This window comes from Mercenaria mercenaria, chromosome 9 (assembly GCF_021730395.1).
Source record: "Mercenaria mercenaria strain notata chromosome 9, MADL_Memer_1, whole genome shotgun sequence".
NCBI lineage: Eukaryota > Metazoa > Mollusca > Bivalvia > Venerida > Veneridae > Mercenaria > Mercenaria mercenaria.
This window is the reverse complement of record NC_069369.1, coordinates 85,009,604-85,028,611: the sequence shown is the minus strand read 5'-3', so window position 1 is coordinate 85,028,611 and position 19,008 is coordinate 85,009,604. Positions and strand designations below refer to the sequence as shown.

At 31.7% G+C, this 19,008-nt stretch overlaps 1 protein-coding gene across 2 annotated transcripts in view; it reads right to left on the bottom strand.

Annotated features, from left to right (window-relative positions):
- Positions 1 to 19,008, bottom strand: part of LOC123547620 (histamine H2 receptor-like) — a 315,142-nt gene that overhangs the window by 85,794 nt on the left and 210,340 nt on the right. The window contains exon 1 of one of the 2 annotated variants that reach the window (XM_053551929.1): positions 11,545 to 11,967. The exons of the other annotated variant lie outside the window; for it this stretch is intronic. The gene's annotated coding sequence lies outside the window, so the exon portion shown is untranslated. Of the gene's footprint in view, positions 1 to 11,544; positions 11,968 to 19,008 lie in introns of those variants that run through there. 2 annotated transcript variants of the gene reach the window in all.

Here is a 19,008-nt window from a genome sequence, read left to right as displayed (position 1 = left end):
TGATAATTCTTCGTTCTTTACACTGGTAATTTTTCATTATTTTTAACCATGATAATTATTCATTCTTTACAATGACATTTCTTCGTTCCTTAAAATAACAAGTCTGTTTTTTTGTTTTTTTTTTCAATGGAAACTTTGACATATGTGTGGAGAACGGCAAAAATGTTGTTTGTTCGCTGGTAGGCCTAATCCCCTAGTAAAACATACGAATGATACAGTTACTAAACATCTCCCCTAACAGAAATTCGCTCAGTAGTAAATAAGGCATACACTATTTAAAAAGAGATAGATTCCAGATAACTTGTACAGGTTACAGTATCGTCTCTTTGTATCCCCATTGTTGCGATACCCTAACAGCTTATAACAGCTTATCAAGATTGACTATTTTGAACTAAAAAATGAGATTGTCTTTTTTTATCTAAAATATGTTTTAGGACATTTGAACTCCTTTTTTTGTTACTTTGTACGTGTTCAAATTAAACCTGTCAACTGCAAGTACATTATGAACTAGAACATAAGGACTTTTTGTCGTTGAAGAAAACATGTTACAAAAGATGAAACGAAAAGATAAAATACCTTTAAAATCAACAAAACTCCCAACTTTTATATGACATAAATTAATAATTTGCATAAACTTTGTAGACTTATATAAACTGCATTGTATAATGTATTAAAACTAAGAAACAGAACAATCAAGTTTTTGTATTCCAGTTCTGACCCAAACTTGTATCAAGAATACAATATGAGTCTTATTTTCTACAACATATATGCCATGTTCAGTAAACAGTAACACTAGCAAATCATCTCTTCCAAAGGTATTCTCAGCACCATTCCTGTGCAAATCAAGGCAAATAAGGCCAATAATTAGGCCCAAATTATTTTTATTATATGACTCCTTATGAAACTGCCCGTCCATAGTTTTTTTCACTGACTTGTATTTATCTCAACATATGTTTTAAGAATTTTAAAGCTAAGTTATGTACTAAAACAAATTCAAAATGGCTTGCCGCTCTCATTTATCTAAATAACCTGACCTATCTCATCGAGCAAAGAGTTTTGAACATTGACCAGGAAGCAACAAAAGTGAACATTGTTAATGAGATAATATTTGCCTTGACCAAATGATTGCTTCTTATAAACCAGTTACAGAGATAACTTGACTTTAATCCTAAGGAAATCAAAGTTTGTTGAACCTACCCGGATTTCATACCTTATCATAATGGATAACTTCCAACATTAATACAACACTACAGAACAAAACACTGACACTGATGAAAAAAGCATGCCGCATTTTTTTATATTTAATAACACTGTGCTATCATTATGACATACCAGTGAAGGCCGTTCTGATAATACCGATAATGTTTTGCATTAAAGTTCTTTTTTCGAGAATGTCATTGACGAAAAGAATGCTTAAGGAAAGGAAATGATCGATGCACCAATTTGCAACTGAAAAAACTTTCGGTCTCAAGAATTGTTGAGAACAAATTGGAACACGTGAAATATTGTTTTCGCTATGCGCGTTATCTACATTATCTATGCATTCAATGAATGCACTTGGCAAGCTTCTTATCACATCTTAGAATCAAAAATTCTTATAATTACTGGACAGGCTAATCATAAGTGGAAAACTATACGCAATCACCATCATATGCACATCCTAAGGCAAAACCTCATATTAAAGGATTACAAACTATTTTTTTTGGATGTTAACTTCAAAAATAGTAAAAAAATAAAAATCATTACTTATAGCAAATTGTTATTCACACTTCATTGTTTTACTTTTTCACTTATATTTTGTGATTTGTGCTTTTATTCGACATATGGATTGACAAAACGATTTTGGGCGAAAACTAGAAATTAAAACAACTTTACCAATTGAAACAATGCGATATTTCAGACGTCACGGCATGTCATAAACTACGTTTTCAGTTGTAATAATAACAAAATGCTTCTACATGATTAAAGCATAAGCTATGTTTTCAGTTGTAATAACGGCAATTGAATAATAACAAAATGCTTGAGCATGATTAAAGCATAAGATTTTTAAATCCGTGTTCCGCCAGTAATATTTTTTCGTTTCATAAAAAATATATGAGACAGTTTCTAGGTAACAGTAAGTTACTATATATAACCAAAAAAAAACAGAACCCAGATACATTGAAAAGTAATTAAACGCTACAAAACACTATTTCAAGTGTCAAGAAATGCATTTAATAGCTCCAATTAAGCGTTTGCGTAACCGTTTGGAAACATTCGGAACAGGCTGCCAAGGCCTGATTCTAGTACACATGAACGATAAATTATTTGATATGTCTTATATCTTGCATGTTATTCCGATTTGCTAACAGCTGTCGCATTGTCGTCTGCTAAATTATGTCAGTATGTTCTCAGACACCGCCAGAGTCCAGGAAATATTCGGAGTGCTTTATCTTCATCCATTGACTAGATATTCAACACTGTTCTCATATGGTCATAATGTATAACTTGGCTGTTCATTCTGTAATAAGCATTATTTACTTTTAGTTTATACTATTTTATTTTAGCTCGATTGTGAGGAAAGCTTTAAGCTTACTTGAACCACCCTCGAGTCCGTTTCATTGAAAAACAAGAAGACAATACTGGTGTCATATGAGAAGGCGTGGCCGACCCTCGACACCTTTTTATCTACATGCACTGTTATAATATAAAAAATATTAAACTATATCATTTTGACAATACACTTATATTGATTAAATGGAATACACCCACTGCCAATTTATTCTACTTATATGAGGAAAGTAATGTTTAAATATGATTAGAAATAGATTTTTAATTCATTCAAAGCTTTTCTAAAATTTGAATGTTGCTAAACTTGTTTAAATATTGTTTAAAGGTAATAAAAGCAACGAACAGGATCGTCAATGAAAGCGGCAAATAGGGTTATCGTCCATAGAGGAATGAAAGCAGGAAGTTGTATTATCGCCTTCTTAAAGTGATTGAAAGCATCAATAGGATTCTCGTCATCCACTTAGGAATGAAAGCACACAAATAGCAGAAAATAATTTTATTGTCCATAAGGGAATGAAAGCGAGAATAGGATTTTTGTCCTCCATAAGCGAATGAAAGCCTACCCTCTATAAAAGACTGAAAGCAGCAAATGTGATAGGGATATGTTTATCAGTAATTACAAGATAATGACTCCAGACCACCCGTTACAGGCTGCAGCTCGAATTTTTATTCTCATCAGTCAAAGCACAAAAAAGCAACAACAAAAAAATAATAATAAAGCTAACTTATAGCTGGATCAAGTTAGTCGTTTTTCCACCTGGTATACTATCTGCATTATCTGCGTTCGCGTTCGACAAATAAGTAATCTCACAGATTATGCAGATATTACAGAATTAAGTGAAGAAGCACCATCTTGTCAGGCAAATCACACTCGTAGAGTGTAAGAGATATCTTTTTCAAACACAAGATACGTACAATCTGCAAACAATTCTGTCGGTATTATCAGCAGTATTTGGAGTACGGTAATCTGGGGTGGGGTTTGTTGTTGTTGTTGTTGTTGTTTTTTTAATATTATTATTATTATGAGTTAACACGATCTGCACTGCAAACTATTTTCGTACTTCCTCCTAAAACCGTGATGCAACATATAACTGTGGTTGATTATTGACTTTAAAAGTAGTAAATTACACTGGAGATATTGAAACACATGTCTATATTTGCAGTGTTCTATCAGAGGGCAATCCTTTGTACAGACCAAATTATTTCGTTAAGAAATTTGAACCAATATTTTACGAATATGTCAACTGTATCTATGACAGTGATACACCTACACCAGGTAACATGCATGTTTTACAGATGTTAAAAAAACATTTTCAATTGATAACAGTGCTTTCATAGAAATATGATAATCCATATAATAATTAATAGACTAAATCAAAATCCCGAGATAAAATAAATAAATTCTAACAGAATATTCATTGGGAATATAGAATTCATCCAAGCGAAATAATAGCAGACAGATTCAATACGGTAATGAGAGAACATCCCGCACGCCTCCTAAACACCGGAAGAATTGCATTTAAACATTTTCATAAATCGGAATGACGCTGCGCAATGGGAGTCTGTCAATATAATCAAAATGGTATTAATTGCATACTAATGACCACTTTTGCACTATTTCAGTGTAACTGCAGCCTGCAATCATAATTTCCAGCTTTTGATGTTTCACACTTAGTTTTTACCGAAATGTCAAACACCGTACAGCCTGTTTTAATCCTGATTTGCAAAACCCATGAGACTGAGATTAATTGTGAATGTAGTAAACAAAATGACGAACTACTTTATACTCGGAGCATAATGATATCTGCGGGTATAAAATGCGTCAAATTATTATTTCATCTAACGACTGCCCACATTTTTGATTATTATGCATGACAAATTGCTAATTTGACCACACAGGTCTTATAAAATATACTAACAATCAGAAAATCAATGATCAACCATTCATACAATGTTACTCACATTGTAATACGCGCATAAATGACGAAATGTAGAATGAAGTATGAAAGTTTATACACCCTGAAGCCATTTCTTAATACAAATCACCTTAGCCAATATATCTTCGAAATATTGTCACAAGGTCGCGAAAATGCATGAAAAGTGATCATGTACACGTTATCAAATACATAAACAGATTCTTCTAAAGCATGAAACTTATCAAGCAAAATATAAGCAGATACTATTTGTCTGAGAGAAAATGTAATGTGCAACACACCATACGCCCTTTGCAACGCTTTAAACAGATCTGTATTACAAAGAAACATTGAACAGACTTAAGTTTTAAATGATGAAAGAACAACAGTGACTTCTACACTTTATGCAACATTGGGATCCAGAACCTATAAGACTGCACAGTCTGGCAAATTGTGAAAAAAGTTGATGAACAGCGGTCACATGTGACTCGAATTTTATCATTTGTCAGACAGGCAATGCAATTTTAAATCATTCAAATTGGTAATAAAGATAAGCACTAAATAAAAGGTGGCTAACACAAAAATCTCAAGCCCATGGTATTGCGCATCATGATATTAAAGAATGCAAACGCAATTGGCATTTACACCACAATTAATGTTCCAAGGATTTATTTTATACATTGAATGCAAGCCACCTTATCATAATTTTCCAAAGGCAACATATTTTACGTTATCAACAATATGTAACGTAAATACATATTACGATAAGATATTTTATCGAGGGTCAAAATATTTCTTTCATTTATTACATTTGGTTTGGTTACACCCACAATAAATAAAATTTCTTTTCCATGATAACTATGTAAATGATAATCATGTGCATGATGTATACCAAAAGGTGAAATTACAAAAAAATAGTTCACGTTTTTTATGTGGAGACGTAAGCATGCATAAGTAATAGCCAAAATAATGATACCTTTCATTAAAGGTGCAGCTTTTTATTGTAATCAGAACAATATTTTTTTCAAAGAAAATATTTTACATGTAAGCATAAAGGTTTTAGGCAATGAGATATTATCTTATAGGCGGTCAGTCATATTAAAGCAACATTTAATGACCTGATTTACTTTTCAAATATTCTGTTAGGTATTTATTTAAGGAATAAAAGGACCAATACTGTGCAGTAAGATTCCTATTAGACGTGTGCGCGTTCTTTTTATTTTCCTATATTTATTTTTTTTTTTTTAAATAAAATTTTATAAATAACCCCTTTTATATGAAACGTTTTAAAAGATTAGAATTTCTTTTGATTCCGATATAACTTCTAGTTTAAAATTGTATTTATCTTAAAACTGCGTGCAGCTTTGAAACTCATTTATTTCCAGTCTATCAGCGAGACAATGACAGGTAATAATAATTCTACATTCCTAATGAATATTTGTATATTTCATTGGCAAGTTATGTTCACCAAGTTTACAGTAACGCTAAATTAACTCAGACTTGGTTGGTCCGTTTCTTTCAAATTCATGACGTGAAACATACGTTTGCGTTTTCATCGAGTATTTACCAGTAGGAAATCTTTCGGAATAGCTCTGAAGCTTTCGGAACATGTTGTCCAGACCCGATTTTGTCACATATCAGCGATAAATTACTCGGTATGTGTTATATATTATATGTTATATTGCAATAGAATTCCGATACGCTAACAGATGTTGCATTGTCGTCTGCTGAATTATATCAATGTAGTTTCGAATAAAAACTCCCAGCGATCACCATAATCCAGGGAAAATTCGGTTTCTTCTGTTTGCTTTGAAACCTTTGTCAACTGTCTAAATCGAACACTGTTCTTAATATGATGCATAAAGTATTAGCCATGTTCATATTCCGAATTTTCTTGAACACGTAACTTTAATAGTATATTCTGATTAAACCTAACATGTCAAATATGCATTTCGTGTGGTATGTAACGATTACGTACTCATATTCATAATCATACTAGCTGACGTACTTCTTATCCAAGAATCATTTACAACATATTAAATTGCATACAATTTCACAGTTTCAGCGTTACGAAATGTATTCTCCTGAACTTGAATTTGGTCCCAATTGTATTCCAAACTTTTTATATGTTACAAAGATTGTTTTCGTGTTTTATTATCTGCTGAAAAATTCATAGCGTTGTCTTTTATATTTTTACGCATGTTAGGTTAGAAAGTGTCATTTCATACTTTATATTTCGTGCAATATGAATTTTAACAATAATTTATATATAATATTATATTAATAAATTTATAGTCTTTGTCCAGTTCAATCACAATTTGGTATTTATTTTCAATAGTCGGAAGCAACAGGTCACTGACTATATATTTTAAGAACTATGGTTTAGATATAGGTCACTTTTACTCATAGTTGAAACGAATTGCTTTATTAGTTAGGGTGAGTTTGTCGCTTTTTATATTCCACACACGTATCATTCTCTGTAAAATACCTTTATATCTCACTTATTACACATATGTTGCCTGTCCTATATATGTGAACTTTACATAAAATGTACGAATTATCTTTTTCAATAATACATGTATTGTATACCAGATCACCGATAAGTCTAGATAAAAGCTTACATGCAAAACAAATTTTGGAAAGCATTATCAGCTGCATTTCTTTCATAATCTTTGGGGATTAGTAATCTCTGATTTTGAGACAATGTTTTGTTGAACCGGCCCCCGATGAATTATCTAACTGAGCTTAACCATGACATATCCATATGAATCAAATTGTAGTCAATTGCACAGGAGTCAGCCAAAAATTTAATTGAAATAAATATATCATATTCATATAACAAACATATTATTATACATTTATCAAACAGCAATGGCGGGTCTAAAGTGGTTATTGTACGACTAAACCTACATTGCACGAGGGCGTAGCCAGATTGCCAATATAGGTTTTAGGTGTTGAAAAACCACTTGAGGCCCATTGCCGTTTAATGGGTTTGTTTAGATAACTAAATAGTCCTAGAACAGTTATCTGTCACTGGCTTCACTTTTCCAAGTAGGACCAAATTTTTCGGATTAAATATTGCCTTTCAGCATGAAAAATCTAGTATGAAAGTTAAACCAATATAAAACTGAAGTACTCCGGTATTAAGTTTTCAGTAGATAGTAATAGCAGATGCAATTTGAATTTTTAGGTACCATCTCTAAGAAATAAGCAAAAAAAAAAAAAAGAATGTAGATCATTATGATTTAAAAAATGGTCAAGACCACAAAGGGAAATATTTGTATAGTTTCCTTTTACGATACCATGAATATTTAGTTTGTTGATGTTTTAACTATCTGATAACATAACCGATACTTTATAAAGACTTTAATTGTATACCACATATACAAACTATATACAAAATAAACATGAATGAAGATTACATTTCATTTTCATTACTTATTCATTTTATTATACAATCTGAAAATCGTATCTACATTACTTTAAAACTACTACAAACAAAATGAAAAGATATTGTGGTATATATTATATTCTAAATTATAGCATTGCTAACTTTATCAATGTTGTAGAGCATGATAGTTCTGTTACATTTTTAGTGCAATTTACACGTACATTAGCATATGAAATCAAGCAATGAAATATCATTCATAAATTAATAAAGGCATAATTTTATACGCGACAATTACATACGAAATTATACGGACTGTCAAACTCCAACAATTGCTACGAACAATTTTATCTGTGACAACAAGTACTTTCGACAGTCATGAATACGTTACCAATTACACTTATCACTGATGTTGCATGCGAGTGCATTATTATCTGAAAATATGCGATAAAATACATTCAGACTTACTTTAAGTTTCCGGATAGATCCAAAAGACACATGACTTTCACTTGAACCTGAAATATCACAGTGTTTTATGTGTGTTGATTCAAACATCTGTAGATGTAATCAACAAGGGTATATTCATTTCATTTTAATGATCGCTTTTGCACTGTTTCAGTGTAATTGCAGTCTGCAATCATAATTTGCAACTTTTGATGTTTCTCACTTAGTTTTACAGAAATGTTTAAGCACCATACAGCCCGTTTTAATCCGGATTCTAAAAGCCCGTGAGATTTAGATTAATCGTGAAATTTGGAAAACGAAATGTCAAATTACTTTATACTCGGAGTATAATGATGGCTGTGGGAATACAATACTTCAGGTTATTACATAATTGTTCAACTGCTTGTGTATTTGATGATTATGCACGACACTTAATCTAACTATGCAAGTATTAGAATGACCACGGTCTTATGTATCATATACTGTTCATAAAATTACGGTTCCTCCATGCGGCAGCTTTAAACTTCAGACGCCGCTACACGTCAAAAAGTCCCGCCATATGTCATTAGACTGCTGTCATGTAACGTTCCGCTATACTTCATGACCACCCCACCGCTAACACCTCAAAAGAAACGCTATAATTTTAAAAATCGTAATTTGCGTAATAAAACTTTGTTAAAGTCATAAAAGAAGCTTTATAGACACACTTTCATATAAACCTTTAGCCTGCTGGCGGCAAGTGGTTCTGCCTTTAGCGGCTAGTGCAGACCAAGATCTTGTTCTGCATTGTTCGCTATTCAATCAGTACATTTTCAGTGAACACCCGTTCGATTAATAAATGGCACTGCCCAAATTGAATGACAGACCATTAGAAATTAAGTAGGGTAAAGCTTACTGTTCTTACATTTAACTTACAATGTATATGCAAATAAATCGGGGCCATTATTATACTGGTTACTTTTAGTTATAATTTATTATTGTGAGGTACTCAGACTATGACCACCATCATAATAGCCGAAAATTTAAGCCATGTTAAGTTTTAGTTATCTTTCCTTTACAAAACAAATTAAAAACCAAAAGAGCGTGAAAGTAAGCCAGCTGTTAAACAATCCTCGAATAATTAGATAAAGCTTCAATTGCCATACTATGTGTAAAACTGAGATACATTAATTTTGATTGTGTATTCCGAAACATTTGATTGTGTATTCCGAAACATTACTAACATGTTTACCATTAACAGAATCTCTTCTACATGGATTTTAAAAAAGTGACACAGTAATGTACGTATGTCAGCTCCCGATACAATTTCAATAAGACGTGAATAAGACTTATCAGATAGTTTATCAAGTGAACAAAGCTATTTTAATTTGATTCAAGGTATATTTTAAGACTTGTTCGAATACTTTATAGTTTCAGGTCCGTAGAATGTTACATCACGAGATAAAGTATAAGTTAGTAATGACCCTAAGAAATAGTTTTCCATAGACCTACATTATAAATAAAAGCCAAACCCATTTTATTACCATATTCCAGGGGCTAAGAATCTTACATTATCAGCAAATGTGAATTGTAAATACATACCAAAATAAGACACTATATCAAGATAAGATATTAATGAAGATAAGACATCTTATTCAGGGTCAAAGATATTTTTTTCGTTTATCAAATTTCATCCGAATTTATAATGAACACTATATACGTCAATGGTAGTAATGCGAATGATGTAATTTACCTTATTTACCTATTACCATAATTGCACGTTTTTCACGTGACATTTCTTGACATAATCAACAGCCGAAGTTTAGTGTAATTCTTAAAGTAAACGATGAGTAGGACAACAATATTGATATTGATAACTTAGAATTTGATGCAAGACTGAGGAATATTTACTAACAGCATCGTAAAAAAATATTCTCGGCGTGACTTTTTGCACAATACACCAAACGGGTATCTTGGCCAGTACTGACACATTTTTTTAATTCTAAACTAATGTGATATCATAGCTTTATGGCTTGATTAAACAGCTACTGATACATCCTAATTCGTGTCCTTGAAGAATTAGCTTCTCTAATATCATTCTTTCCACATGAATATTTTTTCTTCATTCTACATCCCATTGCTTGTTTGTGTATTTTTCAATGCACGTCAATGGAAAGAATGTCTTTGTTAATAAAATGCTGATTAGAATACAGCTGTTTCTCTACTGATTACGCTGATTTGATCAATACTTTCTCATTTGCATGTTTACATTGTTTGTAAGTACAATCTACCGAAAAGGGATCAACAAATGAATATTAAACAGCCCGTTCATAGATATTCAGCAAGAATAGTTTCACCATAAGAGTTTCAGGACTGGAAAATGGTATATATAGGTTTACATTACTTGTAACCTATGTGCTCATTCATTTTATGTGAGAAAAAACAGAAGTTTCAATAGTACATGAATTAAGCAAATTTGTATATATTATCACATGCATTCGAATTGATTAATTAATTATCATAATCATGAACATTAAAGTAAAGTATGTATTCAAAATGCGTTTTACCACATTGACTATTTCCTTAAATGTTTACTTAATACTTTTCTTCCGTCGGACTTTTCGCTCAGGTATGTAAACTTATCATGGATATTGATTCGTGTGTACCTACTCATACCTTACCGTTGAAAGTAAAAAATGCGGTCATTATCAATAAGTGCTTAGAATTATGTTGCTTTTGTGTGAAGTTTTCTTTTGCCAGACTAAAATTGGGAAATTGAGAGAGAGAGAGAGAGAGAGAGAGAGAGAGAGAGAGAGAGAGAGCAAAATATTTTTCTGTTGTATTAACACTGACAGTTGAACACATGTATTTTTGAATTTATAATTGACCTAACAACTGTTTCCTCTCTGGCACAAACATTTCAAGCATAGAAATTCGACATAACAATTATTTTCCCATGCCCCAGTTTTTAGAATCAAGTCTTGCATAATTAGTGTGATTTTATATGTGAATGTAAATTGTTTTCAGAACCGCAGAGTTTTACTGAATTTGTATCATAAATTTTTATGTGAAATTAAATTGTATTCAAGTTTTATAGAATATGTATTATAAATTTTACATGTGAAAGTGAACTATATTCAGAATAGCAGAGTTTTATTGAATATGTTTTTATAAATTTTAGCCTTATATACGTTAGCTTAATATTTTTGTATATTTTAGCCTTGTACGTTTCATAAATCTACAAAATAATTGGATTATACGGTCACCTACCTACAAATACGTTGATGTGATCATCTTGTATTCTGACACACACACAAACACACTTAATCCAACACTGTTATTGTTTAAAAATTGCCAATACAATAATCCGTCTGTTTTTCTTTTTAAAGTTAACCACAAAAATATAAATAAAACGCACAAAATAAAACGAGAGATTTATAGCGACAGTTGATCACCCTCGCTGTTTGTTTGTTTGTTTACAACCGAAATCCAATATCCGAAAACAAAATGAGTGAAAATAGAATCATTACCATGGTTAAGTAAAGAAATATAAAGCACAGCAAGTGTCGGAAAGTTAACCCGTCACAATATGAGGAGAGTTTCGCTACATTTTATTTCTTAAGTGAACAGTTAGCGCTGTATACATTTGCGCTGCTTCAATGATATCGATACCCACACTAGCCGTCTGCGTTTTTTATTTACAATGTGTAACATTTGTGTTTTTCATTATATCGGTTCAACCTTTGTACGATAAGGCCGCGCTATATCGTCTGCTGTTTTTTATATCATGTTTACAATCAGTGTTTTTACTTTTATATTTTCTTCCGGAATTTAATGAGAACTTCAAACTAACTTTCTCTAAACTTCGAATTGTTTGTGGTAGGGCTGTGAGAAATCCCTATTTGTGATTATGTCAATTATTACAAGATTAAATTATTTTTCCGGTGTTCATGCATGTGTGAACCCTGCCTCATAATGCATAAATAAATCCATGGGGTTGTAAGGCAGGGTTTACACGTGCAACAACACCAGAAAAAAATATTTCCAACTATTCCGTAAAAACCTTTTTCAACACTTAATTTTCAGTTACTTCCTGGTTTTGCTCTAGACACTAAAGATGTTGAAAACAAAAATATCGAACAAAGGAAATGATCTAAATAAGAAAATGAGTGATCACAATTGTATCAGCGTTCAGAAATGAGAAAGTTATCGCCATTTTTTTTTTTAATTCGGCCGTTACGCTACATGTATGAATCAAAAGTGTGGGTTTCACGGCTTAACAAGGCAGACTACACGACTTCATAAATATTGAAATTGTATATATTCAAATGCCGTTAACGAATGTTTAGGAATTTTAACTGAAGGATATTTATACATTTTTTTTTTATATTAATACAATTTGTGTCATATCTAATGTATTATGTGGAAAAATCTAAATTATTTATACCCTTGTTTCTTAACTTGCAATTATAATAAAATTAGTCTCTAATCAGAACATAACACTTAAACGCTACAGAAACATTCTTTAATTAGATGTACTAACTATAGACTCTAATAAACGGTGTTAGATATTAAATAAGATACAAGTTATTTTTTGTATACAACCTACTTGTTCTGCAATTTTTATAAAACTGCTGATGCAAGGAGTAATGCTACTGCAGCTCTGAGAACATAGGTAAGTCAGCACATAAACCAGTGAATTAATTTTCTTTGAAGAATAAAGTAGACATAATTCATTCGTTATAATAAAAAGAGCATCCAAGTCATCGAATTATTAATCACTTAGAAAACAGATTCCTTTATCATAAGCAACCCATATTTTATAATTTCATGATCACATTGTGATTTAAGAGTAATGATGAATAACATGGGGTGAAATGATGTTTGTAAATCACTCACCTGACATCTGACGCAGATAATGTATTTTAATAGGAAACCTGTGATTCTTGCACTTCTGAAATATATCATTATTGCATAATTGTTATTAAGGAAGACGACATGAAATTGAAACTGGACCTTAATGTTATCTGTTAGCTACGCAGTGTTAACCTGCCAAACAATCAACAAGACTTAGTAATACATAAAATCACAGCATTATTTTAAAAACTTTGACTGAATGAATAACTTTACAAATTCATTTGAATACAAATAATCCTTAGGTTATAGAGTTAAGAATAGGCCATATCGTGTTGGCAGAACATGACCCTTAATAGTGTTTTAAACGTCATTAAATCACTTCAGTATGACAATGATTACTTATGGTAGGAAATTCAATACGACTTCGAGAGACAGGCATTGAACAAACATTTTTGATGTGCCTTTGATTGGATAAATATAGAAAGTGTTGCACATAAGCGGTTAGCAGTTGACTGACCGTTGCAATTAACAGAAATTGACAAGACCTGTATCCGTGTTGTTCTTATGTTACATAGAAAACGCGTCTAACATTTTTTGAAATTGTTAAGATATCTGTCTCTAACCAAAAGTAAATAAACCAGTTTTAAATTAATTGAAACCATAACCATTTCATACAGTAAGAAGCCAGAATACCCCAACACACATAAACCAACGATCTGATTGCGGAGATATCAGCGAGTTACGATTCTTGTCAGCTGTCTGGAAGGTTCTTAACCTACTAAATTTTACGCGGTTCATATATACGAAATAACTGCAAACATGTTTTCTAAATTGAGAACTATCAGAAAGCATCCAACAAATTAACAATTTCTTCTGAAGTAGCAATTTATCATTAACATCTGCACTTAAGTCTGTATACACTGTAAGTGCCTGCTTATCTAAACACAATGGTTATATTTCATGTTTTAAGATAAATAAGTATAATTATATCACAACATTTCTACAATGTTTCGCTACTATATTGTAAACAGAACCTACAACTTGATATAACTGAACAACATTAATAGGAAACTAAGACATACTTATAACTACCTGCACATCTTTCAATTAGCCGAAACACTTACATATTAATATCAATATACAGTTTATGGCAATGATTATGACATTTGTTTTACAATATGATTGTTTTCGTAATTCCTCTTTGAATATATATATATTCCATACATGCTACATATCGTGCCGAAGAATTTTAAGGGTGGTTACAGAAACATTTGAAATCTTAAAATATCTTTGTAAATTTTGGGTTCATTGGGGAGAAAATGGTTCTAACTGAGTTGTCTTTTGAATTGAACTTAATTTATTGCACACTACAACATTGTAGACTATGTCAAAATGACTTTAAATACTGAAGGTGTGTTTGACATTCAGGGCATCTTAGAATAAAAACAACATACTAATTTTCAAAAATGTTCTTGGATCATAAAATTGACGTTACTAGAGATATTTAGACGCTACTACCACCTCTTCTGAATGATGTTACGTCTCATACACAAAAAACTTATGTATGAATTTCGAGATTCAAACGTTTAACATTTTTTTATTTATTTTAGATGCTTGTTCGAGAAGTGCATCTTTATGTCTCTGATGAAATAGATATTAAAATAGTCACACAGTAGGATTAAGTCATTATCGTTATATTTCCAGTCCATTAAATTATAATTTCTGCTGAAGTACAAAATTACCACGGCAGTTAATAAAATTATTAAATTTCAAGAAGAGTGCAAATAAATGCATTTAGACACCGATTTGCTAAGAATATCAAATTGCTCATTGTCCCCAAATGGTGAGTCTAAAATTGTATTGAAAGATGCATTATACAATCTTAAACTACGGAGGTGTAATCATGGACAGACACTGCCAATTCTGGAATTCATGCAACGACTGCTTAGATCCCAGAGAGGCAGTCCTCGAGCGTGTGTAATCTGTCTAAGTTAGTGTAATAAGGCGACACATCAGACACTTTCGTAACTTGTTCAGTACAATGACATTTACAATAAGAATTATTTTGTCTTGATGTTGTAACACAGCTGTAATTGCAGACGTGTGAAGTTGACATTTGATATAATCACAAATGATGTTTACCACGAGGTAAATGGAAGATCTGAAACAACCAATCAAATGATTTATATTTATCCATTTAAAGCAAAATTAGTATATATTGTCCTATTAAATCTAGCGCGTAATTCACAATAACAAATATATAACAGCAACGGCTCCTGTTTGTGTCTACATAACATCTATTTAGTTTGAATGTTGTTCTTTAGCACTTACCGTGCCATGCTGGACACGTTTGATTCTGCCTTTGCGACCAGCGTAGATCATGATCAGGCTGCAAATCCGTACAGTCTGATCATGATCTGCACTATTCGCCATTCAGTCAGTACCTTTTTGGTAAGCACCCCCTTTTAACAGTTAATGGTACTGTCCAAACTGAAAGATGGACAGATTCATTATAGAAATTTAGCAGGGTAAGGCTAAGACGCTGATTTGCTAACCTTCACCTTCAAACAATCGTGACAGAAACGTTCCTTTTTTAAAAAATTCATTTCCAATATTATTGTTAATCATTGGTGTATCACAGTTTGAGACATTATGCTCCTGCAGCTTTCAGAAATATAACAAGCTAATTACACAGAATGCATATATACATACAAGGAATTAATTATATTTGCACTTTGATGGCTAAAGTAGAAATAATTCATCTATTTTACTAAAAACATTTTTTTTATTCATTCAGAGCTATTTAGCCCTATGAAATAATGATAAACATGAGTTTATTTTGATTACTTTTGGTACAAGTTGGTGGTGATGGCACTGTATCAGTCCCCAGGCATTTACTCTTAGTAGTTCATTTTAGAAAGAACATATAATTATGTAAATAATATATATAACTTAAGTGCTATAATGATGACGGCAAGCATTTTTGTCTTTGCGACCAGTGCAGACAGCTGATCGTGGTCTGCACTTTTCGCTATTCGGTCAGTAAATTTGAATGAGCACCCCTTCAATTAATAACTGCCAGAATTGGAAGATGGACCAGTCCATTTTAGGAATTTATACATTATATTTATATAGAAACGTTTCCTTAGAACAAATACGCCGTATTGGAATACTGGAAACCAACAATCGGTATTAAATCAAGACAAAATCTTATGGTCATATTGAGCTTGTTGCGGTTTATATGAAAATGTTCCGGGTTCAGCATGTCACGGTAATTGCAGGTGTATTTCACATTTAATACCGTATAAAAACACAAGCGTCATATATCTGATAAATAATAGTAACTTTTTCATCATTCGTATGTCGTTTTTTTCGCGGATGACATGTTTCAAAATCCCAAGCATCACATGAACCTTTTCAGTGTACTTCAGAAACAAAACTATGTAACGGCGAGGCAAAAGATGATGTTTATATTATTCATCGCTATTTCAATGCATCTATTTTTACAGCTGTTGACTAAAATGTCTCTTCACGCGTTCATTAATGAATAAGACGACATTAAATTGAAATGCAAAATACAGATTTGAACAGAGTGATCAGCTGACTAAATAAGATTTTTTATTGACAAACAATTATTAAACAATAACTAAAACTACTTTTAATAAACTTTAAAAGTAGAGATGTACTGATTAATATGAAAATAAGACCAAGTATCGACCATGTCATTCGGAACAGCGTGACCCTAAATTGTGTTTTAAACGTCAAAGTCATTTTGAAGTGAAATCACTTCAGTGCAACAGTAATTAATTACAGTTGGAAATTTCAATATTATTTGGAGGGAAATATGTGTTCCATCTGGCGAACCAATGTTAATACATAGACATTTAACATTGGATCCTTGACAGCTTTAAATCAGTTAAGAATGAAAATAGTTGCAAAATGCTTATGGACTTACAATTCTATCATGAAACCTGCTATGGTGTTAGAACTGTTTTATTGCGCCCAAAATGACGAACAAAACATACGTATTCGCTTCGACGGCTGATTAGTCAACCAGGAAGCACTCCTCGAGCTTCTTGTCGTAATAAGGTTATACAGAAACACTTATAGCAGATAGTTTATTAATCATTAGGAATGACATTTATAATGACAAAATAGTTATAGCTCTTGCAACATTTATAACCGTTGTTGCAGACGTGTGTATTTTATATTTGATATAGTCAGACTTAAGGTGTACTACAAGGCATATGGAATTTCCAAGTAGACGAACAATACTATGATCTTATATGACCCTACATTTAAGCAAAGCAAATTCAAATCATCGTACTTTATTTAGTTCATAATCGGAGTAACAAATATCATTATGTTATTATATAATAAGATACTTCGCTAGCTAACCTCCTAGATGTTTTTTTGATAGAAATGTTGCATCCTTGCAAGCGGAAAGTATTTTCAAGGATACAAGAGAAATATTGTAAGTTTCATAGTGTTTTGGTACATGATTGTCTATTACTTGCATATTTCGTACGTGTAATCAATCTGTGATTATTTCATCTATTTGAATAAGGATAAATAAACCATTTATGTCACGAGCGTAGATTTTGCAAGGACAAACTTTTCATATCTTTTTTATAATCATGAACATGAACAACATGAGTTAGATTCACATAATTGTCACCTCAATGTTAACATATTTTTGTTAATTTCAATTGCAAATAGTTTTTAGAGGACGTCAACCATTATCTTAAAAACCAATAAATAAATGACTAATTCGTATGACCGTAGTTTTCATTAACAAATTGATGCTTTAAAGATCAATTTATCTAAAAATTGTTGTGTATTTAAAACTAATTTGAAACTGAATCAATTTATTTAATAAAGCTATGGATGGGAGTCGTGTTCGAGAAGTCAGATCAACGAATATCTATTAACAGCATTAAAACAAGTTTGTCACAAGAAAAAATTTACTAATAAAAAGTATCAACACAAGCATTACTCTAGACAAGGTTTGAATTCTTACTTTATGAGATTGTGTTTGGACGTTCTTAATATTGTTTCAGCTTGTATATCTACTTTATACTTTAAAGTATTAACTTAAGTATCGCCTGACATTTATTAATTCGTGAAAATGGCTTAAAGAAAGGTCAAGGTCAGTTTGTACCTGTCGAAAGCAATCACTAGCTACATTTTCTTTGCGATGATTAATATACAATAATAAACCAGATTCAAAGTCATTGAAATATTATACCTTTTGAAATTAGGATAGCTAAGAAATGCATAATCATGTTTTGAAAATGGTTTATTGATAACGACGTCTGATCAATGAAACCGACGAAAACAGACTGTAAGATCTTGATATTTAGCCTCCTACAAGGAAACTATTTCTGTAGTTAGTTTCTCTTCCTGCGACAAAAATATTCAACCTCAAATTGCCTTACATTAAATAACTCTAAATAGAAAAGTGCAACCCTATAATAGGAACGCATATATTCAAAGGATTATCAGACGTATGTCTTGCCAAATCAGTCCAGTAATATGAAAATAATGAAGTCTGGATGTCAGAGTTTTAAAGTGCAAAATATATGTGTGATCTTTTAAAGCCATTTATTTAAAAATGAAAAACAAAAGATTATGCAAGGTAATATTCATCAAATAATCAAGGCCTTCGCGTGGTTTGTCGCCTGATTTATCACGGTTCAGGTTTCAGATGCGAAGGAATGAAACACGAGGGCGTTAGCACCTGAACGATGAACCATGGTAAATTAGAAAATAAACCAAAATAAAACTTTGCTTGATTTTCCTTATAATAGTAGTTATGAACCGGACGTAAAAAGATTGTTCAAAAGTGTGTATAGTGCAATGTAAAATATATGATTG